Consider the following 14,156-nt stretch of genomic DNA (forward strand, 5'->3'; position numbering starts at 1 on the left):
CACCAACCCTACATCCCCATATGCTGCACTGTACTGATCAGAATTCCATGTGGTGTCCTTTAAAAGACCTTAGAATGGTTCAGGAGTATCACTGTATACCCATTACCCTTATCCATTTCAGCCGTCACTGTGTTATAAAACGTAAGCAAGTTAGTGAGGCATGATCTACCCTTCACAAAACCATGCGGTCCCAAATACAGTATCTCATTTTCATCTATCTGTTCCTGTATTTTTCTCTTGACTACTTTCTACTAAACCTCGACAACGAAACCTTTGATATGTTGATCGAGCGGTAATTTGCAACAGCAGTCTTGGAACCTCCTTCATGCAGTGAAAATATTTTCCCCTCTTTCCACCCCTCGGGACTAACCCGGACCCGAGACTCAAATTAAACAAAATGGTCAAGGGCACTGAGAATTCTTTAGCCGCTTCACGTAAAACGCGAGCTGGTATACCATGTAATCCCACAGATGTATTTACATTAAAGTTTTGTAATATACTATTCACCTCAATTTCATTCACCTCAATTCCCGTATAAGTAATTGGTTCCTTCATTCCTGCAATATCACCACCTGGATGATATATTCTTGCAAAGTGTTCGCTCAGTAATTCCACTATATCAACTGATTCAGTTACCTCCCTACCATCGGCATTCCTTAAAATCATTCTGCTGTATACATTTTTTCTTTTACTTGCAACTTATCGAAAAAGCTGTTTGGGATTCTCTTTAGCTTGCATGGCTAATTCCCTTTCATAATCCTCTTTTGCTTTTCCTACCACACTCGTTACCCTTCTGGGCAGAGATTTATACCGTTCGTGTGCCTGCAAGTCACCTTTCTCCTTAAATTCCCTCCACAGTTGTTTCTTTGTTTTGCAGCTCACGCTTAATGGTGTTATTCATCCATTTATCCTCTACTTGATTTACTATCCGGACTCCACGTATACAGTCAGCCATTACCGCCTTCAAACGCTCCTTCACCGCTTCCCATGCACTATCAACTTCCAGCTCTTGCAGTTTTACATGCCATGGCACTGAAGCAAGCAATCTCCTAAGCTTGTCATATTTACCAGCCTGGTAATTCCACATATACCCTTTCTTAATTGAAAATTACACACATTTAGCCATCTCCCAGGTCAAGACATTATAATCACTCTCACCAATTGGTGGCAACATGGTCATATTCATTATCAAATTCTCAGATGCAATTACTAGGTCAAGCACTCTCGAACCCGTAGCATATTTCATTACATGCTGTTTCAGGTAGGGATCCCTTAATAACTGCATAAAATCCAATTCCTTCCTCCCATGTCTCCCCTCCTCCTTCCAATCAATGTTACCATAGCTGAAATCTCCCATAATAATTATCCTCCTTCCACTCATTGAATCTATTTGTCTATGCTTACTATCTCCACCATCTATTCCATCACCTGGTCTATAGCTGAATCCAACTGTATATTTTTCCACCAGTCTCAGTCTCACACCAAATAGCTTCAAATGTGCTCTCTTCACTATCCTGCAGTTGAACGTCAATTCTCCTTGGATGCAGTTCATCAGCTATCATCAATAACACTCCTTCCCCCCATTCTTTTCTCTCTGTCCTTCCTAAACACACTATACCCTTTACATTCTATCTCAATAGCTATATCATCTTCTGTCATCCATTTGTCACTAATGTCAATAACCTGTGGCCTGGAACAGCCAACAAAGGCCAAAAATTCTTCCTTGTTGTCCCTAATACTTCTGGCATTAGTATACATGAAGTGCAGAAGCCCATTTGTCCCATCCCTATTTTGATGCCTTATACTAACTATCCCATTCTGATTTGTTGTCCTTCGTACTAGCTCAGGCATATTATGCACATTCTTACGCTCAACTGCCTCCCTGATGTCTGCATATCCTCCTCCCCCCATAGCTGTAGTTTCCCTGATTCTGCACATCCACTTTCACTTCATTCAGCATCACTTTTTCCAGTCTCAGCACACCAAATCCATTCAGATGGAAATCATCCATCTTATATAAGTCCTTTCGCCCTTCAAACTCACTCCATACGTCCACAAACTTCACACCACTCACACCTGCATAACCTGCGCATAAGGCCATTTGCAATTATACTCCTCCTTCTCAACTCTTCTCTGTCATATCATGGTAAAAGATTTGGGATTAAATTAGTACCAAATTCGCAGCGATTAATAACCTCAGTACTATTTACACTTGACTCTATCACCTGTCCAGTAGCAAATCCCGATTCCCTGTTTTTTGACCATTTACTCTATCCTTTATCAATAAATGTTCTAAACGCCAAGCGTTCAATCCATTTAAGTGCAAACCATCTCTCTTAAAATACTCCTTCCTTTTATAAAACCCATCCCAGACATTTATTAAATGAATATTCAGTTTCATTTCATTTCAGAAAATTTTACGCAATCTTGATATCATTCCATTTACTATAATTGCTCTTCTGTTTAATTCATCTCTATCAAATCTTGGTAGAACACTCATTATCTTTCCACTCTCGCTCTTTGCATTCATTGCTATCATTAAATCCTTCAAATCCTGTCTCACAGAAAACCTTTCGTTACCTAGATCATTCGTCCCTATAACTACAATAATCTCACTCGCTCTATCTTTCTACAATTTCACAGCCTCAGTTATATCCTTAATCTTTGACCCAGGATAACACTTTAATTACTTTACCATTCTTCACACCCGTAGTTATAGAATACCCATATAGCACATCTTTTCTGCTCCTTTTTAATACGTTCATTGCGAAGCTGAAAATTGGAATTTCGTGTGGTGGGCAAATTTTTTTTTATTTGTTTATTTAGTTAGCGACGTCCACGCGATAACGCGTGATCGACCAACAGGTGAGAACTCGCACCACGCGATGTCGCGTGATTGGCAATGAACGTGTTAACTTGACATCCTTTACCCTCACCGATGCTAGTTTTTTTCCTGATCATCTCCCACATTCTTTTATATATCGCTCAGCAATCTCCGTGTATGTATTTCTGCACTATTTATTCCATGCACACACTTTTTTATCCGTTACTAAATAATCTGTCATTCCATGTCATTCTTAATCCCCCCATACTTTCCATTCCATAAAAAACATTAGAACATATTGGAATGCTGAAATATAGACTATACAATTTGGTCAGATCAAAATTATAAAATATATTACAGTCATTTAAAAATATTAGTTCTTTTGTCTCAGGAGAACTTGCACAACACAGTTTACTCCACATGCTTCTATCAGTTACATTGGGATATAGCTATATAAAAAAGGAATGTTTCCTATGAGACTGATGGCACCTAACTGCGAAGTCTTGATGATCACTTAAACTTGGGACATTACACAAACCAAATGTATCATCATATATTACACTAAAACTACGGTGTTTATTCGAGTCAATTAATACAGGCAAAACAGTTGATACATTAAAAGATGTGAAATGGACTGCATTATCTTTCATATCTATCTTGACATCAGATTCAAGAAATGATACCATAGACACACAAGATGATAAAGATGTTAAGTAATCTGGATTGACATCCCTAGCAACTACAGAAGAAATGGTTGACTCAGATGACATATCAAAATTAGAAAATAAACGATTGATTCATCACTACCTGTGATTTTGATTGGCAGTTGAGAATTAAATGCAGCATCAGAAACTGAATGGGACAATACACTGGTATGCACACATTCGTCTGAATTGATGACAGGATTTTCATCACTACCCAAGATTTTGATTGGTAAGTGAGAATTAACTGAAGAATCAGAAACTGATAGGGACACTACACTGGTGTATATATATACCTTCACCTGACAGTTGGCCTTCATCATCCAGATCAAGGCCACTTGAATGTTGATTTAGATGACCATACTCATTTGGTAAGTCTAACTCCTTATCCTTTTATGATACCAAGTCATCTATAACAGTGTCACTTGAGTTGTCAGATGTTGTTTTAAAATATTTACCCAGTTTAATTTTATTAAGTGGAATAGAAACCATCGTTTCAAGATGTTTAATATCTGATAACGGCTGCTTTACATTACTTATATCAGATTTTGGCCATTTGATTCATTGTAACGTTCAGATCTAAGTCCATCATAGGACTTTTTGACGATTCCCCTTGTTGACTCTTACTTATCTGTGTTTCCTTCTTTGAATGCCATTTTCTTTGGCCGGACACAATATGACTATGCATGCTCGGTTTCTCTGCTTCCTGACGTTCATTACCTGAAGCTTCCTGCTGTGTGCCTTCCACAGAATCATAGTGCTTATTAGCAACTTCCAAACAAATCTTTCAATTTTAGCAACTCCAGAGCTTTTAACAATGACGGAAGCATATTCTGTGATATATTAATTTCTCCATGGTACCAAAATGGACCATCAACTTTAAGTCATTAAAGTTTATATCACTTAATGTCACAACAGGATGATTACTTGAGTTCTCTAAAAATAAGCTGTATAAAAGAGAGCTGCTTGCAGATAGAACTACTTTGTGATCCTTAAGGGTAATTCTCACACGATAATGTTACATCCACCAAACATTCTGATTGTGCTCTTTCAAGCAAATTTTCTGTGATCTTGTTGTAATATTGAGTTCCGAACTAGCATTAAAATAATAAATTCATATTAGGATGCTTTAACCAGAGAATTTGGATTCTTTAGAGTACCATGCCCCTAACTACTTAAAAATCTGCAGGAGTTGCCAAAATGCTTCATCAAGCACATCATGACACAGACAACATTAAACAACAAAAATACGTTGCTTCAAATAACCATCTCAGTATTTTACACTTATAATCAATAGTTTTCAATTTAACACCAGGTACACATGCTCAGAGAATGATAAGATTAGGCTTAACAACCACCACGCGATCATAATAGCAATATTAGGCTTAATAACATCGCTACCACAATAGTAACATTAGGCTTAACGGCAAAGATTCTATACTCATACAATACAATCTGATGTCAAATACAAACCAATTATATCAAATAAAAGTTCCTCACACAAAAATATAAAAATTATAAACGCAGACTGGCGACTGTGTCATTTAGTTAGAAAAATCATTGGTTAGAATCCTGTCTAGAATGCGAGGGAGCTCTCAGCTGAAGCTGAATCACCTATCTCTCTTATTGATGGATTTTTCTCTCTGAAAACTTGGGTTCTCACCTTCAACAAAGCCAATGAACTCCAAACATTATCATTCTCAAAGAGAAAGAGGAATACCGACTAAAATGTGAGTGGATTATTCCATGTTTGAAGAATTGAGAACTGATAGAGTGTTAGAAGTTGTGGAATAGGTGTATTTTATGTTTTTGATCAGAAAAGTACTCCTAATGTATAGGAAGCTGGAGACGTATGGTTAGGATGTGTTAATAGGAAATGCCAGATAAGTAAGTCAAAACAAAAGAAAAATCATGCTTGTTGAGCAAAGTGTTATATAAAGTGAAGGAATGTGATCAAAGATGAAGTACGGTTTGGTAGCACTGAAGCATACAAGATTCTTCTTATCCCATTGAAAAGTAGCAAGGCGAAGAGGCATTAGGACATTTTAATCGCCGACGTCCATAAAATATTTCTAATAAGTGGGCATTACACTGGTTGTGAAATGAGGAAGAAATATCGAGTGCAGTCTCATAAATAAGTCTAGATGTAAGATCGCAAATCAATAAGAGATCATTCATGTATAGGATGAAAAGCATGGATAAGATTTGTTGATAGGCGGTAAATGGCGTTAGGGCAGTTGTGGTTAATTGTATTTGGTGAATTGAGTGGTGGAGACAGAGAGCTGTAGAGTAGGGAAGGGCCTCTCCCAAGAATAGATAAGATTACACAACTCTGGAGTATTAAAGTATTGGATGGGAAATCAGAGGAGAGGAAACCATCTATAATGGAATGAATTGATTAAACGATTAGTAATGGAAGGTCTTGTGATTTATTTAATAATTCGTTTTGTTAAACGAGGAACAAAAACGTGGACTGTCACGAATCAGGCTATGAAGGAGCCGAAATCAATCAGTGAGATATAAGATATATATATATATATACAGTATATATATATATATATATATATATATATATATATATATATATATATATATATATATATATATATATATATATATATATATATATATATATATATAGTACATAGTACATATATATATATATGTACAGAAAGAAATGAGTGGATAACAGAATGGCCCCTTTGGAGACTGCTGGATTGTTGGGGAGGGTTAGAAGACGAATTCGTTTACCATGATATGTACTAAGTTGCCAGACAGAAATCTAGTAATCCCAAAAATTATAATTTTTAAAGAGAAAGAGGAATGCCGACTAATGCTGGATTTCTTGTAGCTACATTTCATGGAAATGTAGCTACAAGCTAGTGGATTTTCCATCTATTTCATCGTCTGTGTTCATATGTAGGTGGGGAAGGCAAGCTAAGGTATAGATTTCGAATAAGAGAATCTATATTGCTGGTTACTAATTGGCTAGAGGGCCTACAATTCGTACACAATATGGATGTTTCCTATTATGTTGCTTGCTTTTAAAAGTGAAAATATTTGATCTCTGTATGATAAAAAATGATATTTTTTGAATGATATATATTACGAAATATCTAAATCTTTATGTTATTTATTATGATTACTTTTTTTAATAAAGGGTACGAGGTTAATTCTTTTTAATGATCTCTATATTAAGCGCACGTATGTGGGTTTTCGAATTAATTTATACTGACATTTAGTGTTTTTTATTAGTAGTGTTTTTTCTAGTCTTTGTGGCGGTACATCGTTATGTTTTAAACGTCGAGATATGTTACTAAAATTCATAAAACATTATCACGTAGTAATTAGTATGTGTGAATTATTATGTTATGTAGCATAAGTCATTAGCGTTATGCTACTTAAGAGTAGCTTACAGCACTCAATAATGGGATATAATAATGAGTAACGTAAGATCTGTGCTTGCCATGATTATGTATATGGTAATAATAGGCTACAATGCTCTAACAGACATTATCATTAAGCACGTTTTATACTCAGACTCATACGAAGGTCTTTCAAAGAGCCTGTAATGAATTATTCTGATATATGAATTAATGAATTCATTATGTCATCATTGATGCATAAATGCTAAGAGTTTTCTCCATTTCTTTTTGTCATGATCTTAACCTTGGCATACTAACATTTCTTACATCTAAAGACTAAACTAATTATTCTTATTTTAACTCTCTAACATCTTCGCTGAACTGAACTTCGCTGAACATATTTAGCAGCTCGTATTACGACTAATTATCCTTTATTATTATTATTATTTTTTTAATTTAAACACCTTTGTATTTTACTCCGCTATTATTAATAATATATGCCCTGTACTATACATTTAGGTAAGTTTATAAGGCAGAATAAACGCTGTTTTAAGGAACATTTCAATAAACTTTTTCCTGAAAAATTCTAAGATGAAATCTATTCACAATAAAAGTTGCACCTGTAGTACGTTAGTGTGATAACTGTTTTCATTTGTGCTAAGAATTAGTTCCACATGGAAACTAGCAGAAGTCGATTGAGTGTCAAATTCTTTCATCTATTTCATATATGCATTAGAAAGATTTATCTCATAAATTTCAATAAGCGGATGGATCAGTTCTCTCCCAAAAAGATTAAATTTATCTGTCTCCTAAAGATGTTCAAAATAGCCTTGCCAGAGTGCAACTCAAATCTACTGCCAGCCATTTAACTGGAGAGAAAACCGGAGCTGTCCTCTGACCAACATATTTAAAAATCTCAACTCTTCTAAAAATTTACTGAAGAGGCTTTATTTTGAATCATTTCTTCTAGCAATGTTTTCACCTGCATAATAAGAATATTTATGCATATTGAGGATCTTTGCATATTTAGAAGATAACTTAACTTTGCATTTCTATTAAGTAAGTCGGGTGTTTGCTTCTAATTAATCTTAAGTTTCAGCTATACCAAAAATAATTGACCTTCGCAAGCGAGTCGGTATCAGTGATGCCTGTTCGTTGAACACAGAAATCGACAGTGTATAAAACATGTGCAGTTCATGAGGATCCTTTATAAGTGCTTTTCCGTTGAAAGTGTCTATTCCACTCTCAAGTGAAGGTGGCGGAATGTTCCTCCCACAAAATCGCAATTTCGTAAAACATGCCTTTGAATTGGAATATCAGACTGTTTACAGACGTAATGAGACTGATAAATTAACCTAGGGTGCGCTGTCAGTAATTCATAATAAAATGAATAACAGTTACTCATATGCCAGAACATGGTCTTGAAAATAAACTTCGATTTCTTAAATATGTGCCAAAATGTAGCATAAAAATTAAGTGATTTTTGTGCTGAATATTAAACAAAGTTCTTTCTCGCAGGGGGATACCATACTTATCATAAGAATCAATAACTTTCCCATGCAGAACAAAATTATCTGTAATTATTACTTACTGTTGGACAAAGTAATTACCCATAGCTCCCATAGACTAAGTCTAAAAACAAACAAACAAACGAAGAAGAGTTTATTTGTTTGTTTGTTAATCATATTAAGATTACACAGAATGTTTTTATACGAAAAACTATCCAATAATTAGCTTCTAATTTTCAAACAATTATAATTATATATATTTCGTAATAGAACTAGAAAAGGATTTATTTAAGCCACACAACCCAAAACCTATAAAGTAATAAAATACATGGATAAAGAAATAAAAGAAAAGATAAAAATACAAACAATAGATTTAGAAAAATGGGTGACCTATTTCCAAAATCTCTGTACAAATGAGAACAATAAAATAAAATTTTATAAGACAAAGAATGACCTAATAGAAAATATCACAATGTTAGAACTGAAAAATATAATAAAGAAGATGAAAAATAGGAAAACGCCAGGAGAAGACAATATAAATATAGAACTATACAAAAATGCTGGTGAAAAATTTAATGAAAGACTTCTGAAATTTTTTAATATGGTTTGGATGTCCGGAAAAACCCCTAACTCTTGGAAAAAAGCACTGGTTATCCCAATCCATAAAAAAGGAAATAAAGACAATTGCAATAATTATAGGGGAATTAGCCTGCTGGATACAGGATATAAAATATATGCAGGAATATTAAAAGAGAAACTAAGCGGCATTGTAGAAAACAAATTACTAGAAGAACAAAATGGCTTCCGAGAAGGCCGATCCTGCATAGATCCAATTTTTACTTTAAAATTATTAATAGAAAAGAGAATAGAATTTCAAAAAGAAACACATGTGGCGTTTATTGATTATGAAAAAGCGTTTGACAAAATTAGTAGACAAAAATTGTTTAAAATATTAACCGATTTAAACATACCAAACCAACTTTTACAATCTATTCAAGAAATATATACAGGAAATAAAATAGCAGTTAAATTAGGACACACACACCTCAGAATGGAAAGATATATCAAGAGGGGTACGACAAGGATGTACCCTCTCACCTCTGCTTTTCAATATATATATAAATGAAATATTAACAATCTGGAAACAGCATAACCCATTTGGTATACAAATGACCCCGTAAATGAAGATAGATATACTACTATTTGCAGATGATCAAATAGTATTAGCTACATCAGAAGATGACTTACAAAGATCATTAAAATCATTAAATGATATCTCAAAGCAATATAATATGACAATATCCAAAGAAAAAACAAAAATAATGGCATTCAAAGGAGAAAACCCAATAAGAAGTAAAATAGTGATAGATAATAAAATTCTAGACAAGTATACACTTTCAGATACTTGGGATGTGATCTATCATACGAAGAAGAAAAAGACATAGACACTAAAATATCAAATTTTGTCAAAGTAAATGGGATAATAAATAATATATTTAAGCCATCCCTGGTACAAAAACACACTAGAATCAGACTATATAATGTCTCGTCAAAACCAACTCTACTATACGGAAGCGAAACATGGACCATGAAAAGGAAAGATGAAAAACTAATTCAAACAGCAGAAATGAAGTTCCTCAGAAAAACAGCTGGATATACCAAGTGGGACCACAAAACAAATGAAGAAATCTTACAATCCTTGAAAATAAAACCAATTGATCACTACATAAGACAGTATAAACAAAAATGGCTAGAACATTTAAATCGAATGGACAACAGCTATCTACCAAAAATATTATGCAGATACAAAATAAGTGGAAAAAGAAGAATCGGAAGATTAAGAAAAAGATGGCATGAGACCGGAACAGGCTACATGGCCTAAATTCCATGTTAGGAAGAAGAAGAAGAATATATATATATATATATATATATATATATATATATTTTAGCGAAATTACAAAATTATATGGGATTAATGTGTTATTGGACTTTTTAAATGTCAATTTAAATGCAAAGTGTAAGGTTATGCATTTTGGAATGAATAGATTACCATCTGTGTAGCATATTTATGGAACTGTAGTCCAGGAACATGAAGCTATTGATTTGGGAGTGTTAGTGGAATGGGAATGGAAATTCAGAGGACTTGAATAAATAGGTGATCCTATGAGCTAAAACAGCTCATAGAATCACCTATTTATTGAGGGATACCCGATATGCAGAGATATGAGAAGTATATTCCACTTTATAAAGCTGTCATGTTTTCTAATGAGTATATATTTATGTTTTTTTTGCAAAATACAGATTATATTTTTGGAGTACGAAACAGATTATAGAAAATGACCTGTACTAAGGTAAATAAATTTTCACTTGAAGTTTTTATTTAAACCTGTAAGAATAAATCAAATGCTAGAATAGCGTTTATAATAAAGTAATGGTTGGGAAAACAGACCATTTATTTACCCATATATTGTTTTCATTTTTACGATGTATTCATTAACCTGAAGTTCTCACCAAAATCTTCTTTATGCACTCATAATTTATGCTCCTTTTTCGTATTGTATTGTATTACACATTTTATGAAATTGTCGTTTTGATGTTTTTTTTTAATTAGAAGGAAATCAAGCTCTCTGCCTTATTTGTTATCAGGATTGTAGTTTATTTATTTATTTATAAAGTACGTGATGTTCAATTCTCTTATTTATCCGTATATTAAGTGTTCGTGGATGGGTTGTGGAAGTAAACTGATACTGGTATTTATATCTTTAATTGTTATCGGTATTTTTCCAAACTGCGTTAATGTTATAACTGCGTTATATTTTAAACGTCATTCGAGAATTCTTTCTAATATTCCTAACATTCTAATCCAGATTATAATTACTGTATGCAAATTACTATCGAGTGGCGTAATTACTATCTTACCTAGCATAAGGCATTAGCTTTATGCTATCTAAGATAGTAACATATTTCATTCGTATCACGCATGGAAGTCTTTCATGAACCATGGTACGAATTATCGATAAGTGCTTGATCACTTTCTATCATCGCTGAAACATGACGAAACAACAGTCTACGTTATTACCTTCCTGATCTTCACCTTGACATACTAACTTATGGTACATTTAATCAGTACTTCGATTGGTCTTAAATTCTATTCTCGAGACACAACCACACTGAATTAATCAAAAGAAATGACAAGGACGATTCTTCTTATTGTTGTTGAGCTGAAGTTTAATGCATATTCATCACCTCTTTTCTACACATTTTCCTTTCTTTCTCCCTACAGTGCTGTACTAGGTCACCCTTATTAAATGCGCATTGTATCTTCTATACATATAATTAAGTATTCTTTTATATAGACTAAGCAGTAGCAACTGTTCAATATACATTCGATTAAATACGTTTGGAATAATTATAAGGTGAAATAATGATAAAAAAAGATTTTGATCTCTTATATATTTTGCATGATAGATTGGCTAAGGTTAGCTAAGAATTAGGTAATTATGCTTCCCAGATGGTTAAATTAACCATGGTGCTTCATTCATTCATCTATTTCAGATATTTATTTAATAAGGAGGTGAGTTTCATTTCATTTATCTTAAAATTCGTATGAATGTCATCGCTCAGCCAGAGCGATGAAATTGATCTGACTCATAAAGATAGTATCTTTGCCAATGTTATTGAGATCCACTCCGAGTTGACTGAAGAACAAAAAGTAGACGATATTCCATTAGCCAAACTCGCGGTATTTAGGAATTCTCATATACATCGTGAACTTCTTTAGCTGGTAAAAACATCGTATTGAATCTCTTGCAGGAAGTCCAGCAATAACTTCTTTATCATATATTTGCAATGTCTCAGAACTTTTCGAAGAGAGAGTAAGTAGGTGAACTAAAACAAAAGTAAGATGTACCTCGCAGCTCAGTCGGTGTTTGAAATCTTTGTTTGAAAAAAGCAAATCCCGGCTTGAAATTCCCTGTAGGATTTGAGGAATCTTTAGAACTAGTTTTCAGGCGATGTGTGAACGAATCTTTCTATGAAGATAACAGCGCAGTGGTGCGTTGTCATAATTTACAAACATGTTCATTGCCATGGGAATGTTATACTGTCCCAATCAAAAAGGGAAAAAATGACAACAGAGAATTTATCCAGTATGATTCCTTCAATCATAATGGTACACAGGTAAGACTGACTGAGCTTATAGACTGCAATCTTTCCTTGCTAAGAAATGCTATTATTGCTTGTTAGCAGTACAGAATAAAAAATAGAATTTGGGTAATAACAATGAATATTATGCTTTCAGAAATATTCTCACAATTATAAAGGATGCAACTTTTATAATTGTTTCCAGATCTTTCCACAAATCTGAATTTCGCGCGAATCCACGCAAAATTTAGATTTGTGGGAAGCCGATATTTTTTTCCAAATATGAACAATTTATATGAAAACGTAGTGAGTGAAAAATGGAAAAATCAAGGCTTAATTACAAATTCCAACTATAAATAAAAAAAGAACTACAAATACAATGTAATATAACAAAGTTTCAAAAATAATGCACAAGACAAATGAATAACGTCAACACACAAAAAAAAAATTATCCGCATTCATGTAACCAGCATGCATGAGGCATACGACTCATACACGGGTTGGTTGGTTGATTCGGAGTTTATATGAGTACAGAAATTATTATACTGCACCAAACCAAAGACTACAGCTATACTTAAGGTACACGGTGCGTATGAAAGTAATGTTTCCAACTAATTAGAGACATTATTTCTTTTAAACCTAATTAGTCATCTAAAAAACCACTGTACACTCTTAAATTATCGAAAGAAATATCCTTCCAAAAAAAGAATGCACACGTGATTTTTGTGCATTCTTCAGAGGTAGTATACAAACAGTACCGAAGTACAATTCCTACCTCAGAATAATGGACATGTTGTATTCTACATCATACATTAGGGAAATCGTCTTCAACTTTTGTGTATTAAGAACCGAGGTAAACGGTTCAGCATGGCTTTAACAAAAGCCATGCTGTTCTCTTTCAGTGATTATGAATCTCGTTTTCTCTAGTCTGGATAGAGATCATCGAGATTTTTCCTTAGTGACTCTAGTGTTTACAACTGAAAATAATAATAATAGTAGTAGTAATAATAATAATATATATATATATATTTTTTTTTATATAATAATAATAATAATAATTTTTTTATTGTTCTTTCAAATATTTACATATGTACAATGCTCATCTATTCAGTATATTATTTTACAAGGTTCAGCACTTTGTGCTACATATAATGAGATTTAACTAGTAATGATGATAACAGTTATATATATATATATATAACAATCATAATAATAATTTACAATTATATTGTTCAGAGTTACATAAGTTGTATAATTTAACATGTTGTGGTTTACTATTTTTTTTTCAAGTTTGAAAAGGTCTGATTATACAACAGTATTTATACATATGCAATCTAAATATTATGTTTCCTTATTTTCACAAACATACGGTGTAAACTCATGATATACTTTTAAAAGAATTTTTTTTTTTTTTACATTGCATACATTTGTAACAATTACTATATACATTACATTCATTTGCTTTACGTATGATACATTACTTTCATTTGTTTACATGTGATATTTACATTACGTACATTGGTTTACATATAACACATACATTGGTTTTCATGTGATACGTACTTTACATGCATTTTGTTACATATGATACATCTTGGATGAGAACTAATTTCTT

This window comes from Typopeltis vanoorti, chromosome 2, assembly GCF_054136105.1.
Source record: "Typopeltis vanoorti isolate ZY-2024b chromosome 2, IOZ_Tvanoo_1.0, whole genome shotgun sequence".
NCBI classification, from domain to species: Eukaryota; Metazoa; Arthropoda; class Arachnida; order Uropygi; family Thelyphonidae; genus Typopeltis; species Typopeltis vanoorti.